At 43.6% G+C, this 12,218-nt stretch overlaps 1 protein-coding gene across 2 annotated transcripts in view; it reads left to right on the top strand.

The window, feature by feature from the left end:
* The window catches only part of LOC139340365 (inactive dipeptidyl peptidase 10-like), a 155,751-nt gene that overhangs the window by 120,040 nt on the left and 23,493 nt on the right, over positions 1-12,218 (top strand). The window lies entirely within an intron of this gene.

Genomic DNA, 12,218 nt, shown 5'->3' with positions numbered 1-12,218 from the left:
TGAAATAATCTTGTGTAATTGAGGAAAGGAGGAGCCTGCAGGAGGAGATGTTTGGAGGATGAGTCAGTGTCGCTGGAAGAGCTTCAACCAGAGAGCCACTGCCGCTCAGTGTGGACTCCAGACTCGAGACTTGACTGCCTGAAGACCTGAATTGCGACTTGAAGGCGTTTGCCTTCGTGAGGAGACTCGGCTCGACGGTCCGTAGATATTGAAAGAGGACTCCAGTCGCGCTCACCGCTCCGTGAGGCTGTTCTCAGGCACGGCGGCAGAGCTTTGAACTAAACGCTAAAGTCAGCACGCTAACATGCTCACAGTGACGATGTCAATGCGCTGATGTCGAGCAGGCGTAACCTGTTCACCGTCTCAGTTTGGCACCTGGACTGCCCTCTGGACACCATCGAGGAGGTGGGCCAGAGGAGGATGTTAGCCAAGCTGATGTCGATCGCAGACCACCCCTGCAAGAGCTGGTGGGGCCTTCAGCAGCTCCTTCAGCAACAGACTGCTGCATCCTGTTTCATCACAACATCACAAACCACCTTCTCACTCTTCTCCGTTATTTATGTCAACATGTGCTAATGTCCATTACATCAATATCCATCATATATCATGTTTTTTTACTGTACTGTATATATTTTTACTGTTATATACTTTTTACTTTTCGTGCATATAATGTACATTCTACTTGTTCTTTTTCTCTTTTTTTATTCTGTGCAGTACATTTCTCCGGCATGGAATCACTTCTTAACATTTTCTACTCGGCACAAATCACAAAGTACCGCTGAGGCTGATGGGAGGGTCATTAGTGTTAAAGTACTGGACAGTTTCGAGTTAGATCTAATGATGGTGGACAAAGAGACAGACCAGGTGATTACAGTTCACCGTTGAGGGAGCAGGAAAGTTCAAACCTGCTTTCATGGCAATCCATCCGATGGTTATTTCACTCAAAAGCATGAATGTGAAGCTCACGTTGGCGCTCAGGGAATCTCTGACGTCTTCAGGATTGATTGTCTGAACCATGAGCATCCGCACCCAATCATGTGCCGATCCATCAGGCGGACGTCGAGAAGTTTCACAGGATAAGTGAAAACAATGAGCTGCTGCTGGTGCTGGAGGGAAAGGATTCTTCCTCTGGGCACCATGAATGTCTGCACAGAATTACAAGGCAGTCCGTCCTATGGGCTGAAGATATTTCACTGTGGACTATCGCTGACAGGCCGCCATCGCCATCCTGAGAGCCAGGCCAGCAGCACGGCTATAAAGCTGCGCTGAGCTGCCGTAAATATTTACCACCATGATGTGCTGCTGAATGCACACCTACAGGTGCAGCTGCTGCAGAATAAAATGGAAAAAATCATAAAATTCTGATAAGAGGAACAAACCTTTCATTACAAGATTAATTAGCAGATAGATCCACTTCTTTCACATTCAGCACCGGCGCTGTTTCCGGCACACAGACCCATATTTATGTGATAATTCCCACTTCTGGTTAGTAGGAAGCCTTCTTGTTCTTGTAAAATAGTGATTATTGTGAGAAATGGCTTATTTCTCATGTCACGTTTTGACTAAGACAGCACCTGCTGCACAAGAGCTTAAAAATATCTGATAAAATGCCTTTTAATGTTTCAGCAGCTTAGTGAAATATGCTGCTGGAAAAGTCTGAAATTACTGTCGCACGTCTGCTCGTGATGGTCGATGAGCACGGACACTGCGCTTCACGTCACGATCTAACCGACAAAACATACCTGTGTTCAGCTAATCAGGATGTGACTCACAGGGTTTTAGCTTCAACTGATAAATCACAAGTATTAAAGGTTAATATTCATTTCTTTTCTTCTATAAATGTGCATCCTCCAAAAGCGATGTGTGAGGGTCATGATGACAGCTTTTCTGAACTGCTGGCAGCCACATTTAAAGCTGAAGTTCCATTAAGTGGCTCAAGCAGATGCCTCTTCATCGTGGATTGTTTTAACTTCCGAGGCAGAAATAGACACGAAACGAGCCTCCATCAGCAAAGTTTCTGCTAATGAGAAGAAATGAAAAGAAGGCAGAGAAGTCGGGGGTGTGCTGACATGAAAGATGAGTGGCGATGATAGAAAAACTCCTGAACACACCAGAACTCATCATTAGCCATCATTAGTCACCACACAGATGTCTTTAACTCACCTCGTCAGCTGGACTTCTGCTGCACCGTCTCTGTCCGCTGTCAGACTTTGCGTGCCAGTCGATAGCGTGCGCTTGCTGTTTGACTTGCTGGACGTGTCAAAACTTGAGGCTCCAGTTGGACTCGATCCAAAGGAAAACAGCTCTGGCTTGTCCAGTGATGTGCATCAGTTTCAGTGTTTCCGCTCTTCCTGTATGCACTCGTACTCTCCCAGAAGCTTCCAGCCTGACACCTGTGAGATGAAGAGTAGTAACAGCAGAGTAAATAGATGACTTTTCTAGTAGTTCATCTCTGAAGCACTGGATGAATTAAAACATTCATTGACGCTTCGTGCCAAATGTCAGCGCCTCGGCTGAGCTCTGACAGTTTTTTCGTACATTTAAAGTGTGTTTTGGATAAGCTGAATATCGTTTTAACTGTACAGTCGCTTAATTTATCATCCAAATCCACCGTACATGTATGAAATTACAGTACAGCTCGAGCATCGCTGGGCAGGAGCCGAGCATAGAACAGCTGCAGTCATGGTGTCTGTCCAGCATGAAGAGACGGACCCTCGTCTAACGGCTCACGGCAGGAAACGTTAGCACGGTGCATCTATGGAGGACTGTTAACACACACTCTGTGTTGTATTCACAGCAGCAGGATGGTGTGTGTGCTGTGCTGGCTCTGTTTCAGCGTCTCCCTGAAGCCTCGCAGACTTTAAACAGCATCACCTGTGAGATCTGTCTGAATGTGTGAGGAACGAGGAGATCGTGTTCGCTTGGACAAGGACTTAGTTTGAGTTTTAGTCGCTTACTGAAGTCACGTTTTCGTCAGTGGATGATTTTTATTGATAATATAATTGAGTTTCATGATATAGTAATGATTTCACTGAGGGATATTTCTCCTCATGACCTTTGTGGCCTCTGCATGTTTGGTTGCACAAAACAATCTCATTTGACATTATCGATGTTAGAGATGTTATAGGAATCAAATTATGGGCTGACGGCCCCTCTGTCGCCGCGCCGTGTGATGAATTATAGGAAAGGCAGCCTGCTTCATCATGTTTATTTCCCAATAAAACACACTTTTTATACACGACTTCTGCTAAATTTAGTGTCATATTTGACTCAGTAGAACTCCAATCTGATAATAATAATAGTTAATACCAAAGTATGTTAAATGTTATAGCATGATCTTTCCTTAACGTTGACCGCGGGCTCCAGTACCTGAAAATAACCATAAAAAAGCTGAATAATGCTGCAGTCACTGTGTAGATTGCATGATTGTGTATTTTGGTGGAAAACAAATGAAATATGTTGTCAATAACAATACGTTCAGTATCAACATTTGTCACGTACATTAATTAAACACATCTCCTCATTATGTTAATGCAGAACATGATTCCTTCAGCATTACATTTCCTTCAAAACATATGTGCTGTTGCTAATTATATGTCTAATATTAACATACTCTCTGGGAGGCGGGGCTCCTGTCACTAAATAGCTAATCACGACATTGCAAAGAAAAACATTTTCCCCATAGACCACCATTATAAAAGAGAGGTCTGTAACGATGCTGATAAAACGGTTTGACCCTGCAGTCAAGGTCAGTTATTTTGTTCAAACCCCTGAAGGCTGTGCGTTTGTAAAACTTTCCCAGAAAAGTGACTTTAAAGTGCACAATGTCCCAGCGTGAAGTTTACGAGCCGAGCGGGAATGTTCTGGTGGGGGTAGAGGGAGAAACATGCACATGAGAAGCAAACCTGGAAGATGGAAAACGTACTTTCTTTATGTGCTCAGTGAGCAATTTTCATTCAAGTGACTGGACGCCATCTTTGAGTTTGGTCTCCAGTTGCATTAATCCATCCATGGACAGCCCTGTGAGTGCATGAATGAATGAAGATTTGTGAATACATAACAATCTAAATTAAATCTGGTGTCTGTGGTGACATTCCTATGAATGTGAGCACCGAGATGTTCATGTTGTTTTTATAATTCTCGATGTTTCAGGACGCTGCTGACAGCAGTGACACCAGCTGACAACAGCGTGTATCTTATTTATGACCAAGGCTCAGCCGCAGATACAAATGAAGGCACAATGTGCTGAACGTTAATCCCTCCGCAGCATCACACGAGATGGACAAAAGCCTCCTGGCTGTGAGACACTTGGTGAAAACTGGCAGAGAAGCAAAGACAGACAGTGTATTCTCAAAGCCTCGATGCTGTAATTTAATTGGTGCAGTCAGTATTATTAAAATACATCTGCTGCACAGGTCTAAAGGGCACACTGACCAACAGAGTATTTTATAGTACAGACTCCTTCAGTGATGCAGGAAATGCTTCATGATTTTTACATACTGGTTTAAACTCTAGATTGTGTGCAAGTATCATATTTATTACTTCACATCAGGGACGGAGGCTGTTTGAGCGGGGTCGAGGTTCTCTGGGGAAGCGGTTCTCAATGAACCACAAAGATCTGACGTGGCAAGCATGTGAGAGATAACTGAAGGACATCAAAGGTCAGAATCAAAAAAAGAAAATTCCCCCTTTTTTGCAATGTATGCATAAAGTAGACTTCAGTGCTGCGGGAATAACGGTTATGCATATGAATTTGGATGACCTTGAATAAACCAGCCTCAGATTTCTTCATTTTCTCAACAGTGGCAGTCATCTGTGGCTCTTTTTTCCACTTTCTATGAAATTCAGTGGTGACTCTGGGTTCTGTTGGCGCTGCAGGCGAAATATAAAGAACATTAACAACCTGAAGAATAAAAACCTAAATAAATAACTGCAGCGCTGTCACGTTGTAAATAACCCACATTATAAAGCCACCGCTTGTTGAGACGTAAAGAATTGATTTTAGAAATTCTGCCGCTATGTCCTCACATCATAAGCTCGCAAGCTGCCCTGAGAGGTGGAAAGCAACTGAGGTTAGAGAACAAGGAGGCGCGACGGCATCACAGGCGTGACCGAGGGAGGAGGAGAGCACTGGGGGAGCAACGCTGTCCTCCTGCACCGACACTTCATCTATTTAGGCGTGACTTAACAGTGGACTGGTTAGTTCAGATCAGTTAGCAGTGTTGCTAGGTGAAGTGATACCAGTGTCTCCACCATTAGCTGAGGCTAGCCTGAAGAACAGCATTCAGGTATTTGCCATTATACTTAATCTAGACAGAAGACAGCGGCCGGTGGATATACTGTGCTGTAGTGGAAGATTTAGCGGCTGAAATAGGCAGATATTTCCCTCAGGAGTTGGTAGAGACCAAAAACAGAGCCAAAAGAGGGTGAACGTTGCTTTTTTATTCATAAGGTGGCCAGAAACACGACTCCAAGTGAACGATAATGGTGCTCCATAACTGATCAATGTGTAAATAAGCAGCGGTTTGCTAACAAGGTTGCCATATTAAGAGATGCAGGACCTGAACCCAGGCCTGTGGCGTCAGAGTCGTCTGCTTTGGCTTCCCTATGGCTTCTGGTATACCAGCATGACTTACCGCATTGTTCTGTTGCTGCTTTCTGAAGCCATAACTGCCACCAACTGAAAATATTATCGCAAGAATTGACAAGAACACAAATGCGATGGATTCAGTCACCCACAAAGCACAGTATGCACCAGTCCTCATTTCATGTTCAGTACAACACAACTGCTCTGCTTTTAAATGACCTCTGTGTCTGTTACATCGTCCTCCTGCAGTCTAGTTTGATTGGATTTCATCTGAAGAGTTCTCTTTGTGCACACGCTTCATATATAAATGTTTCGTCAGCCAGGTGCCAAAACCGATTCATACTGCACAGCAATGGAGCGTCGGGGCATGGGGTCATGTCCCGTCATTGTGTGATACAGGATGTTTTGTAGTATCTGAATGCAGTGTGTTTTGCTTAATTGAATATGTTTTATTACATGTGTGTTTTGCCTTGATTGCATTTTAAATTGGTGTTTCTTTTTCTTTCAAACTCAAAGCAGGCCTTTAATGTGGGTTTGTTATAATCCAGGCTTTGATCTATGAATTGTACAAAGAAGTCTGTGCTTGCAGTTAATCATAACCTGTAATTAATGATGAAAAGAATAACAAAGGGACCTGGATCTGCTCTAAAACGAGTAAACGAGTCTCCTGCTAATCACACACTTTGATCCCATGCAAGCTTTGAACTGAAAGTTGTTCTATTTACCGCAGTCTTTGTTCTCGGGGCTCATAAGAAGCGCTGGTTATAGCTGCTTTCTGGATCTGCTCTGACGTCTCCTGTTTCAAGGTGCTGGAGAGCTCTCTTTTCACCTGGCTGCAGGATTACATACGGTTATCTGACTACATCTGTAACTGGGAGGGATTAGGCTTGATAAAAGCTGCTAATCTCTGGGACTGTTGTTTGTCACTGCTGACAACAGGCTTGTGTTTTTAAGTCTTGTAGACATCTTGTAATGTTCTTGTTAGTGCAAATCCTCGCAGCTTAGTGACTTTTTCCATGCATTGAAATGAGAGATGTCTTTGTGGGCTGTTGGTTTCAGTCATATGTGAATTTATGTCAGGTGTGTGTGTGTGTGTGGGGGGGGGGGGGGGGGTCACATATTCTTTGTTAACGTGCATATTTTCTGTTCCTTTTCCACTGAAGCTGAAAAAACATTTAAAAAGAAAATAGCTTTAAGCCATGAAGTCACAGAAGTGTGTGGGTTTGAAGTTGACTGATTTCTCACTGATTCTGAGTGACAGCCTCCGTTCTTTGCATGTCAAGGCAGAAATGGTTTGGACGTTCATTCTGCGTTTTTCTGCGGTACTGATAGAAGATTCCTGTTTGTTTCTGCCTGTAAAAGCCAATTTCCTGTAAAACCTTAAAATAATTTATTCCATATTTGATGAGTATGTGTTCCAGGGTCCCACCTCGAGCCTGAGTTTCTGATGAAAGAGCAAATGAGCTAAGTGGCGAATACGAGTGGGAAGTTGCGCATGTAATGCCAAAAACAAAATGAAAAGAAAAGACGGGAACTATCGCTGCTGCCTCCGTTGAGCCCACCTGGTATTTTAGAAAACGAAGCAGATATCCCACTGATGTATAATTTTATGGTGGAAAAACAGCACCTGCGTCCTGAAACAAGGCATCGCGTCTGCTTGAGTGGTGATGCCGAATATTATATATCAACATTTCTCCAATCATGCCCACAAAACACGAGCAGCGCACTTTTGTGATTTTGTTGACATAGTACAACACCTGCGTTCCTTAAGGTGTCTCAAAAAGCCTGTGGGTGCTGTTGGATATGTTTAATGCAATCTGACTATAAATGCATGCAGAATATTACGAGGGAGGGAGCAGCAAGAGGAACACAGTCAACACAGACAAAACTCCAAATCACACAGAAATGATACAGCGAGCTTCTGTGCGTCAGCTCGGGCAGTGTGACAGAATACACCGTGAGATGATGGAAATGTATCTGTCAGAGATTATTCAGAGGTATCCATCCTCAGTACGTCTGCAGCTGCACAATGAACAGGACAGCCTATTGGAAAATGGGATTTAGAGGATTTTGCATCAGTGTGATGGACTTCTATGAATTGTCTAGGATTTCAAACACACATTTTCACATAAATTTATCCCAAAATGTTCCGTGACTTCACCCACAAGATACCAGAGGTGCATTGTTTTTATGTTTATCACTTGCAGTTGTCTTGGCAGTGTCATGGAAACAGAATATTGCAGCTTATGATATGTTACGATAACTGCCACAAAAGTCACTGCTGATTTCTCAGTAACGAGCGAATCACTAAAATTGATTGAAATTAGGGCAGTCAGACAGGTTGAGACACAACAGACAGATTACTTGTGGATTCTTTTATTCCTTTGTTCAGGTTTTGACCAAATCAAAGCAAAGAGTGAACCTTCAACCTTTTGAACTCAGAGGTGCTGATCTTTGAGTATAACCCTGGACCGTGGAGAGCAGATCAAATATTTTTTCATGTTAGTCTAGAACCACACTAATGGTGTGCTGTTGTACAAGTCTCTAAACAGGGACATTATAATGGGAAGCACAAACCTGAATCTTCATGTCTGTAATTGTATCTCGAAGCAGCATTGTCATGGCAGCCAGATGGGTCAGGGTCCCACACTGTCAGCTGCACACATCCTATAGGCCAAAGCTTTGCTGTTCCTTACTAGCTATTTGGCCCAACATGTTTTCCACTTCACAGATGCATCCAGGGAGCTGCTCCCACCAGGCTATCGATTTTCTCTTTGCTTATAAGTGGGCTGATGCCAGGAAGGGGAGGGCGAGACTCAGTTACACTTCTTCTATGGTGACACTCCCAAGACGCCCCTTAAGTGTTTGTGCTGTTTTTCCCTGTTTTTTTTTTTTTCCTCTTTGTGTTACTCACATGTTGTAGTTTCATGTCATACAGTGTCTCTGGGGAGACTCCGAGCTGTAAAGCTCTTATTCATAGTGAGCTGAAGTGAAAACAGAAGCTTTGGGTTCAGTTCTAGAAGCTGTGGGTTCAGTTCTAGAAGCTTTGGATTCAGTTCTAGAAGCTTTGGGTTCAGTTCTAGAAGCTGTGGGTTCAGTTCTAGAAGCTTTGGATTCAGTTCTAGAAGCTTTGGGTTCAGTTCTAGAAGCTGTGGGTTCAGTTCTAGAAGCTGTGGGTTTGTTAGGGTTGTTAGCGCTCTGCTCATGTGTAAATGAGACGGAGCGGTGAAACTAACTGCGCAGTTAGGCCTGTCAATAGCTCAGTAACCCATTGGTCTATTTTGATGAGCCAGCCAGTGTGGCAAATCATAAATAAGCTAACTAGCTTGCTAGCCCTGCAGCTTGACTGCCCAAAACCAAGAACCACAGAGAGCAAGCCTGAGTGAAAATAATAATGTTTTGTTATATTGGGCCTCACGCTTTTGGTTTTGGACATTATATTCATCTTCACAGCCACCGTTGTGTTTGAATGTTGGAAATGTCACAACCTTTTTTGTTTTATCATCGAGCCGGCAACAAAGGTCACCGTTCCCATGAGAGCTCATTTAATTTAGTGTCGCTGAAAAGTTCGTTTGAGGGCTCATTTGGACCCCGTGGAGGATTTTTCTATTTCATGGCAGAAAATTAGGAAGTTTCAGCTCATCAGAGTTTGAGAAACGTGTCTGAAAACCTTGGAGAATCAGTTTTATACTCCCAGACAGCACAGAGGGATATTTGTAATAACGCCCACAAATTTATATCCAGCACCCTCAACCTCTATGTCAACAGCAGTATATTCAGTGTTCGCTGAGAAGTTACACTCTGCATAAAGTCGATATGAGTCACTTGGAGTTCGGTGAATCCTCTTCTCTCTAAACAGTAATTTACTTTCACTACGAGCAAGAGTCTGTATTATTGATGTCCCAGCTTATTGTTATGGGCCGTTCATGGGTGCTTAGGCTGGGATCCAAAGCCTTATTGTAGTCTTTGTATAATGTCTTTGTAACTGCCGTAAGCCTCATTAACATCTGCTTAGTTTCTTAGACGTGTACTTTGGAGAGTAAGATAACAATATACTCTGTAGGGTTTAGATACCATTTACACTGCAATGTAAACTTAGTATACAGAATATTTCACCTTTAAGGGAGGTGCAGCACACTGTAGTTACTGCTATAACACTTACAAGTGCAATAAGTGATTGTTTGGTCTCCTGGTGGCAGCAGAAACAAGCTGTGAACACTGACAGTATGATCTTGAAAGCTGATCTGGTGAACTTGTTAGCAAACAGTTTCCTGTTTCTACATCCGGCAGACACACAGTAAAATTAGCATCCTTGTTTCCTGTCTGTCTGTCCTTTGGTGCTGAGCGGGTAGTGTGTGTGGTGCATATGGCTGAAAAGGATGCCATGAGAGCGGTGACGCTGAACCCACAGAGGAGAAAGAGCTGAAAGGTGTTAAAAATGTCTGCAGAGCTCAGGGAGCTTTACAAAGCCACATCCTGCTGCTGGCTTTACAGAACATCTTTCAGCGGCAGAGACGCCAGTCAAACCTGCTATTTAGGATAATTACACTTGAATACAAACTCCGTGTGAGAAATAAACCTTTCATCTTTGAACTGAATCCACATCACAAATCTGACTGCAGTCTCTCAAACAGCGTCTAAAGTATAGTATAAAACCACCATTAACAGCCTGATGGTCACAAAGCCTCTGAACTCTGTGGCTCCAAGTTTACCTTCTTTGCACTTTTAATCTCCACTATGTTGCTTTTAATGGCAGGCATCCATGAATCTCCTGAATATGATGACTTTGGTGAAAATAAGTGGAAAATAAGTGTGATTCACTCTGTGAGATGGACGGCAGTAACCACGTCCTACGAGTTACTGGGGAGCTCGAGTCATGTTCCTGCCTTTGTGTGCCGGGGAGGCAGCGTCATTCTGCCAGAAGGCTTGACACACTTGTAGAAAGAAAAGGAATAAAAAGCATAAAGGCTTAGCCTCTGCTGGGTTGGACAGCCTCAAGGAATGGTCCAAAATTAACTCCACCTTGGACAACACCTTCCAAGATGATGCAGAGCCCTCGTAGCCCGTGGCTCGTCCCTCCGGGGTGCAGGGATGTACCAGGGAGCACTCGAAGCTCTCATTTGTGCCATTGAGGTGCACATTTCTTCCTGCTGAAGCAGCCTCAGTGAAATGAAAAGGTGCTGAAAGCTGTTTCTTTGGACCGTTTTCTCCTCTCGTGTTTGCGGTTTGAATCTGAGAGCGTGCTCTCTCAGGTTTTCTGTATTTCTGTGCATCTCTTAGTGAATGCGCAGACACGTCATTCATTAACAGCCTGTTCGAGGTGGGAACGTTGCACCGTTATTCCACCTCGCTGTTCTGCGTGAAACGTATGAACACGGGATGAGGGGCCATTGTTGTCCCACCTTTAAGGCGGAATCAGTCATCAACAGTGACGGAGAAGGTCTGAAAACTGGGGAAAAAACAAGGTCCAGGAGCCTTTTATCACTGCTTATGTCTACAGCTCCTTTCAGCTCCTGCACTTTGTGTCATCTGCGTGCACATTTCGCAGAGTTAAAATGTTCCCGACCTGAAGCAAAAAGGCCCTTTTTCATTGACGAGACCCCTTGATGCTACAGCACACGACAATAGTTTAGACACTATTGTGTGTCCATCTTTCTAGCCACAATTTAGGGAGCGCCATTTCCTGTTTCAACACCACAGTGCTCCTGTGCAGAGAGTGAAGTCCACAAAGACATTACTGGCCGAGTCTGGTGTGGACGAGCCTCTGCGATCTGCACAGACAGCCCAGCAGCCCTTAAATTATATTGATATTGGACGATTCTGCAGCTCACCGTCAATGTCCTCGGCCAGCATTTGGCGCCAGTATGGGCTGAAAGGGTGTGGACACACCTTAATTAACCACAGTTTATTTGCCATAATCACAGTCTGTCTGATAATCTGTGAATATACTGAAGCTGATTTTTCATTGTCACATTATTTATATATCATGTCTCATTTCAGTATTTCTGTCAAAGAAATGATTAAAACTGTCAATTATTGATATTTACAATGACAGACTTTCACTGAAAATGATAAAATCACTGCACATGTGAATAGATTGTGTTACAGTTTCATTGTCCTTGCAGTATTTCAGTGTATAAATAGCAAAACAATATCTTTTGTCCTGTCATGTCTCCTTGAAATTTAGGCTCTCTTGCAGTTTTTCTCCTGCTGAAATTGAAAAAGATGCAGAGTCAGACTAATAACAGTTTGTACTGACAGTTTAAAATGTTTATTATACCAAAGCGTACTCCGTCTGTCCGTCAGGTGTATCTGAGTTTTTATGTTAGCAGTACAGAACATTGCGTCAGTTTCCTCTTGTAGCAGATTCCTCTGCTTTGTGTCTGAAGTGTCATTTTTCGTGATGAAATGCAAAAATATGGCCCATTTCTGCGGCCGATGGCTCACCACGGTCAGAGGTCTATTATCATGTCAGCCACAGCTTCTCCGGTGGGGGTTTCAGACAGCTTTACATGCACCCCTCTGTCACTTTGAATCTCTCTCCCCCCTCTCCCTCTGTCTCTCTGCCTCTCCCGGGCTTTCAGCGCAGAGGCACTGGGCGATGATGGCTTTTGCAGATGGAATTAAAATG

This window comes from Chaetodon trifascialis, chromosome 12, assembly GCF_039877785.1.
Source record: "Chaetodon trifascialis isolate fChaTrf1 chromosome 12, fChaTrf1.hap1, whole genome shotgun sequence".
NCBI lineage: Eukaryota > Metazoa > Chordata > Actinopteri > Chaetodontiformes > Chaetodontidae > Chaetodon > Chaetodon trifascialis.
The sequence above is the reverse complement of the archived record's forward strand: the minus strand, read 5'-3'. Positions and strand labels throughout refer to the sequence as shown.